The sequence below is a fragment of the Artemia sp. Qi Xiang Cuo genome, chromosome 4 (assembly GCF_049724085.1).
Source record: "Artemia sp. Qi Xiang Cuo chromosome 4, ASM4972408v1, whole genome shotgun sequence".
Classification (NCBI taxonomy): domain Eukaryota; kingdom Metazoa; phylum Arthropoda; class Branchiopoda; order Anostraca; family Artemiidae; genus Artemia; species Artemia sp. Qi Xiang Cuo.
In genome coordinates this window covers 15,967,244-15,980,045 of record NC_142797.1, presented here as the reverse complement: position 1 = coordinate 15,980,045, position 12,802 = coordinate 15,967,244, and the positions used below count along the sequence as shown (strand labels likewise).

At 35.2% G+C, this 12,802-nt stretch overlaps 1 protein-coding gene across 2 annotated transcripts in view; it reads right to left on the bottom strand.

Annotated features, from left to right (window-relative positions):
• Positions 1–5,165: 5,165 nt before the first annotated feature.
• The window catches only part of LOC148952816 (uncharacterized), a 147,117-nt gene continuing 139,480 nt past the window's right edge, over positions 5,166–12,802 (bottom strand). For both annotated transcript variants that reach the window (XM_089087435.1, XM_089087434.1), the window contains exon 12: positions 5,166–5,366. The gene's annotated coding sequence lies outside the window, so the exon portion shown is untranslated. The remainder of the gene's footprint in view (positions 5,367–12,802) is intronic.

Below are 12,802 nucleotides of genomic sequence, written 5' to 3'. Positions count from 1 at the left end.
GAGTTGGGATTGAAAATTAAAAACAGGTTCCCTAGGAAGCTGTTTTCTGCATGGGAAGAACGGGGGGGGGGAACTGTCCATCTGGACATTTTAAAAATACCTTTCCTTTTCTATTTCATAGCTATTACCATAGCTATATCATAGCTATTTTCTTTTCTATACATAGCTTATAAGCTTATTTTCAAAACGCGAAACATGGGACAATAAGTAATTCAACCTGCCTCATTCGAGAGAAAAGCTAGATTTCTGGGAAAATAAAACAAAATAATGTTTATCGTACACAAAAAGAAAAGATAAAAACAATTTATATGAAAAAAATATGTAAAATAGAAAATTTATTTATGCAAGGCATAAATAGACAGAAGCAAAAACATAGCTAAAACAAATCATTTCAAAACTATTGTTACCCGACCGTACACGCAAGGATATTCAAGAATTTTTAGCCCCTCTGGAAATCATAGTTTTGGTATGTCTTCAAATTTATTCAAAGATTATTTTAGCCTCCTCTTAGAACAACAATTTGGCAACTGTCCAAACTTTTGTTGTTGTTAATAAGATCCTATAATGGAAATTGACCCGATATCTTCCTTTTTTATATTTTTTTTTACAAGACATAAATTTGAAGTTACTATTTTGTCGTTCCAACTACCACGACATTGTCAGCTGGAGCAAAAAAAAAAATAAAAGTCTTTAGTTTCTTTTAGTAGCTTTTTGTTGAGCCTGGAGAGCGCCCAATGTTTGGTCAGTACATTATGCGGAAAGATACAATTATTTCCATACCAATCCAAAACACTATCTTGATAACAGGAGTTGAAACTAGTGCGTAAGAATTTAAGAGTGCATTCCAGGTTGTGGTTCTATGCCATAGTAATTTTATATTAGCTACTGAAGTTACTTAAAGTTGACATTCACCTGGAATAGTTGTCAAGTAACTAAAAGCTTATAAGGGCATAATCTTCATAATTTTCTATTGTATCCATCTTATTAACTCTAATAATATCATAGGCGGTTTTAGGGGGGTGACAAAGGGGGAACTTGCCCCTGACGCATAAATTTTAGGAGCACAAAATTCAAATATATAATTTAACGGTTATAATCATTTTGTAATTTTTGAAATTTTATTTTTTATTAAAATAAAGTAGAAGGCACAGTTGGTAAAATTTATTGATAAATGCAAATTTTATTAAAATTTGGTTTGCAAATTATTGGGAGACCGGGGATGCGCTAGTCAATGTTTTGCCCCGGGCGCAATAAAGGCCGGTACTGCCACTGAGTAATGTTTTCAATACGTTTCAATGTGATAGTAACACCGATAATTATAATGGTATAGATTTCCTTCACATTAGATGCATGTTAACTATTTTTAGTAATAGTTACCACACTTTTCTCCATTCTAGCTATTACAAAACGACAGGTGGAATGAGCAAGTTAGTTTTCGCAAATTTAGCCTTATTTTAGATAGTTTACAGACCCTCTATATGCGAACTAAAAGCCAGTAAAAATAAATAAGCAAGAATAAAGATAAACGCCAATCATACAAAATATAATATTATTAGGATATTATGTGAAAAAAGAAACATTAATCGGTGAAGCACATCCATGTTACTATAAAGTTTTCGTCTTACTGTAAAAAATAAGCTTCGAAACCAAGGGTAGCACTTAAAACTAATACTAACTACTAACAGCTCACTGCAGCCCCCCGTTACGTGAGCCCAACACAGCTACGCACGCTCCTCCTTCAGCTCAATCTATTTAAAGCCTCCCTCTGCACACCCTCCAAAGTAGTTCCCATTTCCCTTAAATCCTTCCTCACAACATCCTTTCACTTTCTTCGGGAACCTGGTTTTTGTTTGGCCTTAGACGTTTGGCGGACAAGGAATATCTTGTCGGCAATTTTTAAAGAAATGCGAAAATATCTAGAAATTAATCCTTTCCTAATTTCATGACTGCTGTCAATCATAATTTTATCTCCAGGTTGATTTTTTTTTAGCTTCTGGTTGACCTTCCAAAAACTATAAATTCAGCTTTGTCGTAATTTCGGAAGAAATTTTTATTTCGTTTATTTTGTTTTATGTGTTAAACATCTACTAGTTTTATTTGTATGCAAAGAATTTAAGGATGGTGGCTCAATGATAGCCACAAATTGTGTCTTAATGCTAGTGACGAAGCATGGTTTTAGCCCAGTGAGACCTAATTAGTAACATCATTTCAATGTAGGGGGAGAAGGGCCATATCTCCAATTTTTAAATGAAGATACAATTTTTTTTCAAAATCTAGAGGGACAGGGCATTTTTTTCGAGTTTTTCAATGAAACATAAGAAGAAAATTTATTTTAGGAAACGGTTCAATTATGCCCCCCCCCCCCATGATCGCTTTTGGTAATAACAGCGTTTAAAAACACCCAAATCCACGCACAAAATTATGACCTTATTTGTGTAACGTACTTGTTTGAGCTTCAGCAAAAGACAAAACATACTTATAAGTATTTAAAAATAGCCCAGCCTAGCTGAATAATATTAATTTGAAGAAGTTTGAGCTCTTCAGTTATTTTAAGATATACATGTAACTGAACAAAAATGATATAATATCTGAAATGCGTACCATCTAGATTCTTAACAAAAACTAATTTCTAGGTGTCTCTTTGCAAAAAAACGAGTGGTCACATGGAGAGTTTCATCTGTTTTATAAGGTGAAGGACCATCATTCAGAAGCAGGCCAGGATTTACACATAGACCCACTAGGCCCGATCCCAGGGGCACATAACGCCGAGGGGCGCAAAAAAAACAAACTAGGGGAATTTTTTTCTGAATAAAAACCGGACTGAGGTAATTTGTCGTCAAAGTGCCAGGTGCACTTTGCTGCTGCGCTGCCTATTCACAGAGAAGTGATTTAAAAACAACGCAGGAATTCTTTAGCCACTTATAAACTATCAGATGTCTCCCAAGAATGGCAGCTGAGAGCCCGGTATCACCTCTCTCTTGCATTACTTTTGGTTCATCACTCATCAGTTGCCTTCTGTTCAGGGTTTCCACTATCCCCGAATTTTTGGGCATTTCCCTTTAAATCTCTGTGTCTCTCCAAAAAAAAAATGCTAGGGCCTAGGGGTGCCAAAACGCTTGAAACTATGGGTGCCAAAGATTTAAATCCGGCCCTGTTCAGAAGCCTTGTTAAGGTACAGAGTTAAGCGGAAACACCTGATCCTGCTGCTAGTACAAGCAAGTACCATCGTTGCCAACACTTTGAAATAAATTGTACCAGTTTTCCGAGTTAAATTGCCGCACAAGAGATTAATTTGTACCATCATAACAGGAGGTTAATAATTTTCCAAAACAAGAAGAACATTTTTAATAAACTAAAACTTGAACAGATATCTGCTTCAGAAAGGAGTGAATAAAACCAATATGTGCCAGAAAATTCTTTTTTTACAGAATATATATCCAAATTTAGTGAATTGTACCAGGACCTCTAAACTGCACCAAAAACGGTACAATTGTACCCCGTTGGCAACGTTGGTAAGTAAAACAAAGAAAACAAAATAAACACCAAAACTAACGGAATATAACTGATATTGCTGAGGTCACGATTTTTTTTTATTAAACCATATTAAACTCACGTTATTCTTTTTGATTTAAATTCTGTCTCTTTTTAATATTCTGATATTCAAATTATAAGTGTTATTAGTAAAACTTTGGGTACAGTAAATATGCTAAAAGTAGAATAGCCAAGGCCCAGGGTGATTTTTCGCAGTTGAAAAAAATTTGGAAAAATATGAAGATAAGTCTGGGAACCAAGATGACAGTGGTCAAATATGGTTCTGAAAAATGGGTGCTCCGAAAAACGGGGGAAGATTTGCTAGGTGTTTTCTAGAGAAATTGCCTACGCACTGTTTTGGGTACGCGACTAACTGACCGTATTTTAAAAAGTAGGCTGTACAAAATTCTGGCTCAATCCCACTTTCTAGGGCTGTAATAAGAGAAAGGCTGAGGTAGTTAGGGCTCCTTCTGCAGATGAAGGATGAAGATTGCTTAAGATTGCTCTTTTCGGCCGACCGTCTAGGACTAAACAGAAAGCAAGCCGTTCTCGGTTGGGGTGAGAGGAAGTGATAAGGAAATATTTAAGGGAAATTGGAACTTACTGGGAGGGTGTAAAGAGGAAGGATTTGAATAGATTTGGGCAGAGGAGGAGCGTACGTAGCTGTGTTGACCTCAGGTGGCTTGGTACTGCCGTGAGTTGTTATTAGTAGTAGTAGATCATTTGCTTAAGAGCGAGACACGTGACTGAGTGGGAGCGTGTCCTTGAAAACTGGCATACTCCCGAAAAGGCTGTGTATAGCCAAAACAAAAATGCTACCTATAAATTTGTTCCTAAAACAAATTGGCCGAATTTTAGCCAAAATTGTGATCCACGCCCACAGATGGTGAGAAACAGCAATTTATCGAGTTACAATGTTCTTTAACACTTGAAAAAACACTACATTTAGTAATTTTCTTTTGAATGGAACTTCTCAATGTTTTCTACAACCGTTGTTTGAATACTTTCATCTATAGAACCCCTCCCCCCCCCCATAAAAAAATTCGTTGGCAGGAGGTCTGAAATGCTTAAAATGTTTTTAGAAGATTATTCTTTTTTACTTTGAAAGGGGCGAGCATTCCTCTATACTAAATAAGCTTTCAAAGACTGCTATCAACCTCTGGGGCTAGAAGATTCGAAAGCCAACTCCAAACACCGCTTATAAAAAAAAGAAGTAAGTATTGATTTGTTATCCCGATATCATCTTATGAATAGCAGGCTTTATGTCTTTGTGTCTCCTTCTGATTTTCAAGTTGCTATTTGTCTACTAACAACACAAGTTTAATTTTGAAAATTAATGCTGCTTAATTTACCATAGCATTTGCAGACATGTGAAGAAATATTCTGGTTTGGGATAGGGGGTGAAATCCTGGGAAGGGAATAACTTAAAAAAACACAACTCAATAATGGAATTGCATGAAAAATATTAAAAGTTACAGGGACAAACGTAAGAATATTCATGTTTTTGCCGGGGGGGGGGGGGACTGTGTACTTGCCAAGCCAATTGATTCACACATTCTTTATGTAAGAACAGAAATTTACACATTGGAAATTGTAAAGTGCCTGCGTATCGTTCGGATATTGCAAAGTTAAAGCAGTTAATTTATTCAGAAAAATAAAATAATAGAAACCAAAGAGTTAATAGTTGGCTCTTTGTGAGCGGAGTTTAGTTAGCAACGTTTCCCATATCTTCAAAGCAGCGCCAGCCCGTTGTTGAGATACCGCATCTGGTACAACACCATCATCTACATCGTAAATAGTATCAAACTTGCCAATTGAACGTTTTCTCCCACAACCTGCAAATAAGTTTAAAAGAGAGAAATGCAGTTTAACAATTCATTACCAACTTACAAAATAGTTTTAATATGTAAATGAAACTTTAAGGAGTGACTTTGCAATAAAAATTACAACGCTTCGGTTTCATAACCAGGAATATTTTCCAACAGGAAAGCAAAGCATAAAAACGAAAAAAGAAACCCAATTTGAAAGAAACATGAAATGGGGAGAAGAAAAGAAAATTGTAAATATTTACTAGTAAGTTTGATTTCACTGCTTATACCGCTCCTTGATACTGCTGCAACTGTATTATAGTACTGCATCGCCCTTCTTGTCTTAAAATACACCTTTTGCCTCATCACACTACCTCGTTTCATGGTTTTATTCAACTAATTATACCTATTTAAGTCTTAAATTTTAAAACTAGCCTTCTGAACAGAACCCTTCTGGTATTTGATAATGAAAACTTTTTCAATGTTGTCTCTAAAACTAATTAGGAAAGAGAATTTTTAAAATATATAGCTGTGGAATAATGTTTTCCCCTCCATCTGAGAATACATTGATAGCCAAGCCGTTTCACTTATAAAAAACCAGTATTTTTATTCTTTTAATTTCTAGTTAACCAGCGCGTTCGCGGTAACCAAGAAGTTGATTTTAGCTTCGATTAGACCAGAATTTCATGGTTGGGACGCAGAAAGTGAAAGCAACGCATATTTGCCCACCCCCAAAAATATATAAATATACATATATATATATATATATATATATATATATATATATATATATATATATATATATATATATATATATATATATATATATATATATATATATATATATATATATATATATATATATATATATATATATATATATATATATATATATATATATATATATATATATATATATATATATATATATATATATATATATATATATATATATATATATATATATATATATAGAGAGAGAGAGAGAGATATATATATAGAGAGATATAGAGATATAGATATATATATATATATATATATATATATATATATATATATATATATATATATATATATATATATATATATATATATATAAAGTATAATATATATATATATATATATATATATATATATATATATATATATATATATATTTAGTGGTGGGCCCGCTCTCATTAGTCACGTAACTCTCCTGATGCAGATTATCCTCATTCAGGGTATGGTCCCAACCACTTTCTCAATTGGAGATCTTACGCCAGTTCCTAACAAAGAGAAAATTACCATGCAATGCTCCTCTTTCCGTCCAATCACGATTGCTACTTCTCTTTGCAAGTTATTTGAACTTTTATTCGTAGATGAGCTTGAGAAACTGTGTTGCAATCTTCCAAGACAGTTCGGTTTCCAACGCGGTATTGGTTGTTCTGAAGCGCTCCATGTCGTTGCATATGCACTCCTGGATGCACACAAATCAGGAGAAAGCCTAGCGATCGGTGGCTTAGATTCATTGATTCATACGCTTATGTTGCTAAACTCAGCTAAAAGAGGAGTGAACTCAAATATCATTCGGGCTTTCCGTGATCTTTACTCTCGCCTTCGTGTGCGAGACAAGCTCCCTCCCGATAAAGGCCTTCCGCCAGCCCCACGGTCAGCTTTGATACCAGTCCATAAAGGTGCCCGTCAAGGAGCAGTTTTATCCCCCAATTTCTTCAACAACTACATTATTGAGCCTCAAGACAGCTGTCCTTCATCATACATTTTCAGATCCATTGACATCTCCTTAGTATGCTATGCTGATGACACGCTGAATCTCAGCCGGACGCTTAACCCCGTTTCAGAAATATTCTCATGTCTGCAGTCCAATTACGAAAAAGTCGGTCTGAGATTTAACTCCCAAAAGTCGGAAGTCTTGCTTTACGATTGGAAGAATGACCCTCCTACTAATGTCACACTAGGTGATTGCTCAGTAAAACCCGTTGAAAAAAAGTATATCTGCGGCTGCCAATAGGTACCTCATTACAGCATACCGGCTCCCTCCTGATCTCACATCTTGAACGGCGGATTTCCAGCTCCTATGCTTTGATCGTTAAGTCCACTCTGAGATTTAACCGTCCACTACTGGCAAGTATTTACAATGCTACCGCTCTGCCACATATATTATGTGTAACCCCTTTCTGGAAATTATTGACAAACCGTGAAAAGTCTAAAATCCGCTCTTTATTTTTCCGTTTTGCCAAGTACCTACTAAATTTGCCACCTTGGACAAAAAATAGTTTTCTGATTCGGCGCTACAACCTAGCAGACCCAAATCTAGCTGTTGAGACACTTATTAGCCGGCAAAAAACAAAACCAGTAATTCTAAAGTACGAGTGGGCAAGTATAATTTTCCCTTTTGTTTCCCTTTTTTTTTCTTTTTTTTTCTTTCTTTCTTTAAGAAGTTGTTCTTGTTGCTATTTTCGAAGAAGTTGTTGTTTCTGTTGTAATTTTTGAGTATGTTATCTTTCTGTTTCCTCTTTTCGTACTATTTTGTATACTATTTAAGAAGTTGTTGCTTTTGTTGTTACTTTTTAATGTTTTCTTTTTGTCTCCTCTTTTCGCATTCTTGTATACTCTGTCATTGTACATTTATTGTATACGACGGATTTTCAATATATATATATATATATATATATATATATATATATATATATATATATATATATATATATATATATATATATATATATATATATATATATATATATATATATATATATATATATATATATATATATATATATATATATATATAAAAGCCATTGTACATTACGGATTGCATATCAAGGTCCCCCAAGCCTCTAAAGACATTCAAAAAATCCTGAGATATCTAATCTGTTCAAAATAGGCAAAAGATCCAGTAAATATACCTTCAAAGAAGACATAACCCCCATAGACCCTTGGACAAAGGCTCTGAATAGTGCAAGTTGGCAATTGTTTCAATGTTCGTTTAATAATGCATAAGGGGCGGGGGGCTTACGCAATGTCTTTTGAACGGCTAAGGGCATTAAGCTGAAACTTTCAGGGAATTTTGACAGAAATGATAAATCAAAAGAAACTATGAACATCCAGGCTGCCAAAAGGGCGTATCAACAAATTTTCAGGAACGGCTAAGGGTATTAAGTTGAAACTTTCAGGGACCACTCAGGATGATGCTTAACTGAGCCAAAAGACACTGTGTGCATCCAGGTTATCAAAAGGGCTTATCTGCATTACCACGGTTACGACTGAGGATATTAACTTGAAACTTTCTGGGAATACCAAGTGGGATGTTGAATTAAATTAACGGACTCTATGTGCATCCAGGTTGCCAGAAGGGCGTAGCTACAATATTTCATGAAAAGCTACAGCTGGATCTGGAACAGCTAAGGGTATTAAGTTGAAAAGTTCGGGGAATGTTGAGTGGGACTTTGAACTAAATTAGAAGATTCTATGTGCATCCAGGTTGTCAAAAAAGTGTATCTGCAACATCTCAGGAATGGCTATGGGTATTAAGTTGAAACTTCCAGGGGAAGTTGAGCGGGATGTTAAACTAATTCCAAAGACACTACATGCATCCATGCTGTTAAAAGGGCGTATTTTAAATATTTCAAGAATAAAATGGCCTCTTTTGTACTTCGCACCACTTATATGCTCAATTGAAAATAAAAATTAAAAATGTTTAAAGAATCAAAAATAAACAGAACTGGGCGATGCTTCAGACATATAATAACACTCTTATCACAATTAAAGGTAACGCCAATTTCAACTTATGCAACCTGAGAGTTTGAGCAGAAAAATTGACAAAATATTCATAATAATAACTAAACATAAAACTTTGTCAATCAAAAGGAAAAACAATTAATTAAAAAGAACTTTTTCCCAAAAACAGTTTTTCCAAAAAACTAAAGAGCTATATTAAAACCTAAGACAAGCAGAAATAAACTCCTATGATAATTCAAAATTAAAATGAACAGAAATCACTATAAATGAATAAATGAAACCCAAAACGAACAGAAATTAAAACAAATAAACAGATATCGACGTAGATTAACAAATAGATTTCAGAATGATTGGAAAATAAAATTAATAATAAATTCAAACATAAAACCACCAGAAATTACTAAAACCAAGAGTGGGACTACTACCGTCCGATCCCTAAGCCCCCTAAGGCCTGCTGATGCTACTACATCATTTATGCTTTACTGAAAACCAAATATATTTTAGACATCTCTTATAAAAGCAATATTGAACAATCAAAAATATCTATTAAATGAAATCTAGAATCTTAAATTACTGAGATTTCCAGGAATTATTAACACTATATATTAAAACTCAGTTTACGGTCACTAGATCTTTCTGGTCATTTTGATTATTATGGCAATTTTATGCTTTTTTTTTATTTTTCGTCAATGTTTCGAAAAATTGAACCACACTATTAATAATGCATGGGCAGTAGCCTTACTCCTGTTTGTATTTGATTCAGCTCGTTTTAAGTTTGCGTTGATTAATCATTTTAATTTCTACTCCTTTAAGGATTCATTTATTTATCTATATCAGTATCTATTATATTTATGTTTCATGGGATTATTTATTTTAATTTCTGTTCGCCTTAGGTCTCATTCGTTCTTGGTTCATTCGTTCATTCGTTTCTGGTCGTTTTAAGTTTGAATTATTATAAGCCTTTATTTACCTCGTCCTAGGTTATAATACGGCTTCTTATTTTTCTTTGAAAAATTTCTTTTCGAAAAAATGCTTTTTTCATTTGCCCACAAATAAAAAGAAGCAGTCAACTGAAATTGCCTAATGAGAATAACCATACACCCCTCCAAACGACGAGATTTCTTAGAGATCAAAATACCAATGGAAATGGGTTTTTGGAATGTTTGGACTCTAGCTCAGCTGTTTTCGGCTGTGCAACTAGAGAAAGGGATAACACGCTACATGCTAGATCTCGATGGTTTGTATGAAGTGCGATGGATGGGAATCAAGTGGAACTGTTTAGCGGTGGGAGAAGTATCATATACAGTGGCCATGAGTCACAAAATGAGACTGGATTCGGCGTAATAATCACAAGGTCAGTTCCAAAACCACTGGTTAGCTTGAAGTCTATAAGCAACTGTATTATGACTGTCAGATTCCAGGAAAATTAACCCTGGTTCAATGCTATATACTAACAAATAAACACAGAGTTTAGCAGAAATAGGCAGTCTTTAACGAATTGAAAACTTTCGTCTACGGTGGTCTGGGAGAGCAAAACAAAAATATGAAGCTCTTCATAGAAATGGCACAGACAAACGGCCATATTTATCGGTGGTACCCTTTGCACCCATTCATAAATCTTTCTGGAATTCACCCGACAGGCACTTAAGGTACCAGATTAATCAATTTTTCAATAGAAGAGGCAGATATCTTTGTGTGGTGCAATGCCTTATTGAGGCAACGATATCCTCTCGGCCTTATGATGGCCAAGATAAAACTGAAGCATAAGCTCCTAGAAAGGTGAGGATAATGAAAAACGGATTTGCGAATCTCAAACACTCACTTATCGAGATTAAACCTCTGTACATTTTCTCATTGGAACTCAAAAGTGAACTTGTCGGCTCTGGTTTAATAGATGTACCAAACCCAGAATTAGCTTGGATTGAAATCAGAAAAACTCACAATGAAGTCCCTAAAGAGAAACTTGAGCTGAAAAGGGAAGAAAAAGAACAATAAATCTCAGCCGAATCTCGGGATCGCCATAGACATCTAAGCACCATCTGGTGAAGAGATACAAAAGGTGACAGTAGGAAGTCCCCAGGAAAACACCAGATTTTGGCTGATACGATTAAATGCTCTGTATTCGTACGTATCTCGATATGGACGGAATTTTTTGAAGAACTTAGAAACCAAGGAAATTATTGAATAGAGAAACAAAAGCACTGCCGTATAATCCTTTGCCATAGGTGATTCTACAACTAAGCTGTTCTCCTGACTAAGATCCAAGAATCACTAAACGATCACTTGAGCGAGGAATAACATGGATTCCGATCCGATAGATCGTGTGCCAATTTTGTATTTGCGCTTAGAAAGCTTTTAGAAGAAGCAAACAAATGGAAAAATGAGCTTTATCTAGTCTGCATAGACTTTGAAAAAGCATTTGATTCTGTAGATCACCAAACTATCCGGAAAGTGCTCAAACGATAGAGTGTCCTTGACAAGGTTATTCAAATTATCGAAGTATGGTGTTGCGTGAAAACCACCGATGGAAATACCTGAAATTTCTGCATCTTGACGGGATTTAACGAAGGTTGCGAACGCTCTCTCTACAAGCTGCAACTCCTACAATGCCACAGCCAAGTTGAAGATACTGCCAAACCCTTTGACCTTTAAACCAATTTTAAGTAAGCAAAAACAATGGCAAAATCTATAGTGCAACAACAAGACGGCCGAATATGTCATGGATTTTAGATTTATTGGGAAAACTCTACATAATAGAGGATCATGTAAAACGGAAGTAGAGCTTTGGGTTTTCCATGCCAAAGTTTTTCTAGGAAGCTAGCAAACATCTAGAATTGCCAGCAATACTCTCTGCAACTAAAGCTTAGACTCGTCAATAACAATGTACTCTTCATGCTTTGTTGTGTCTAAAATATGGCACTTATCCCAACAAACGGAAAAGAATCTCCTAGGCTACAAAAACTTATGCTTATGATGGATCCTCAGTGTCTATTTGACACAAAAAGTAACGAATACTAAAATGCGGTAAAGACGTTCCATCCTCTAATAATTGAACTCATCAAGCAGAGGAAAAAGTAACGAATGCTAGCATATTGTAAAAGACGTTTCAGCCTCTAATAACCGAAGTCATAAAGCACAGGAGGGAGAGGTATCTCGGGCACCTTATTCGCATGCCTGAAGCCTGACCTCCGAGGGTCGTTCTTCAGTAGCAGCCATGGGCCTCAAAAACAAGAAGAAACACCAACATACTTTAAGAAGCAGCCACAAAACTGATCTATAATTGTTAGTACCTCACTTTAACTCCACTGGGAAGAAATCTGGGCGTCCTCATTGATGAGAGATGGCTGAGAACTCTTCTTGGATGCTTTATACGCATATGGAGGCACAGGCGGATTCATCTGCGAACGACAAACTAGGTTTTTCACGGAAGAAGACGGTGTTCCTTGCTAAATGTTTTGCATTTTCGAAGCATGCACTCAGGGAAGAAAATTTGATTGATTAAGCCATGAAATAGTATTTCAACTGAAACTGAACAAGCTTAAATCTCCATAGTACATATTTCCATAAATTTTTCATGTCAAACATTTAGCTTTAATGATTAATAGCCTTAAAATTATTTATGTCAACATAAAACTTATGTCAAAAAATACATCTACACAAAAATTATTGTAGCACCGAGCCTTCTGAGGCCAACACAGTTGTAGACACTTCTTTTCTATCCCATT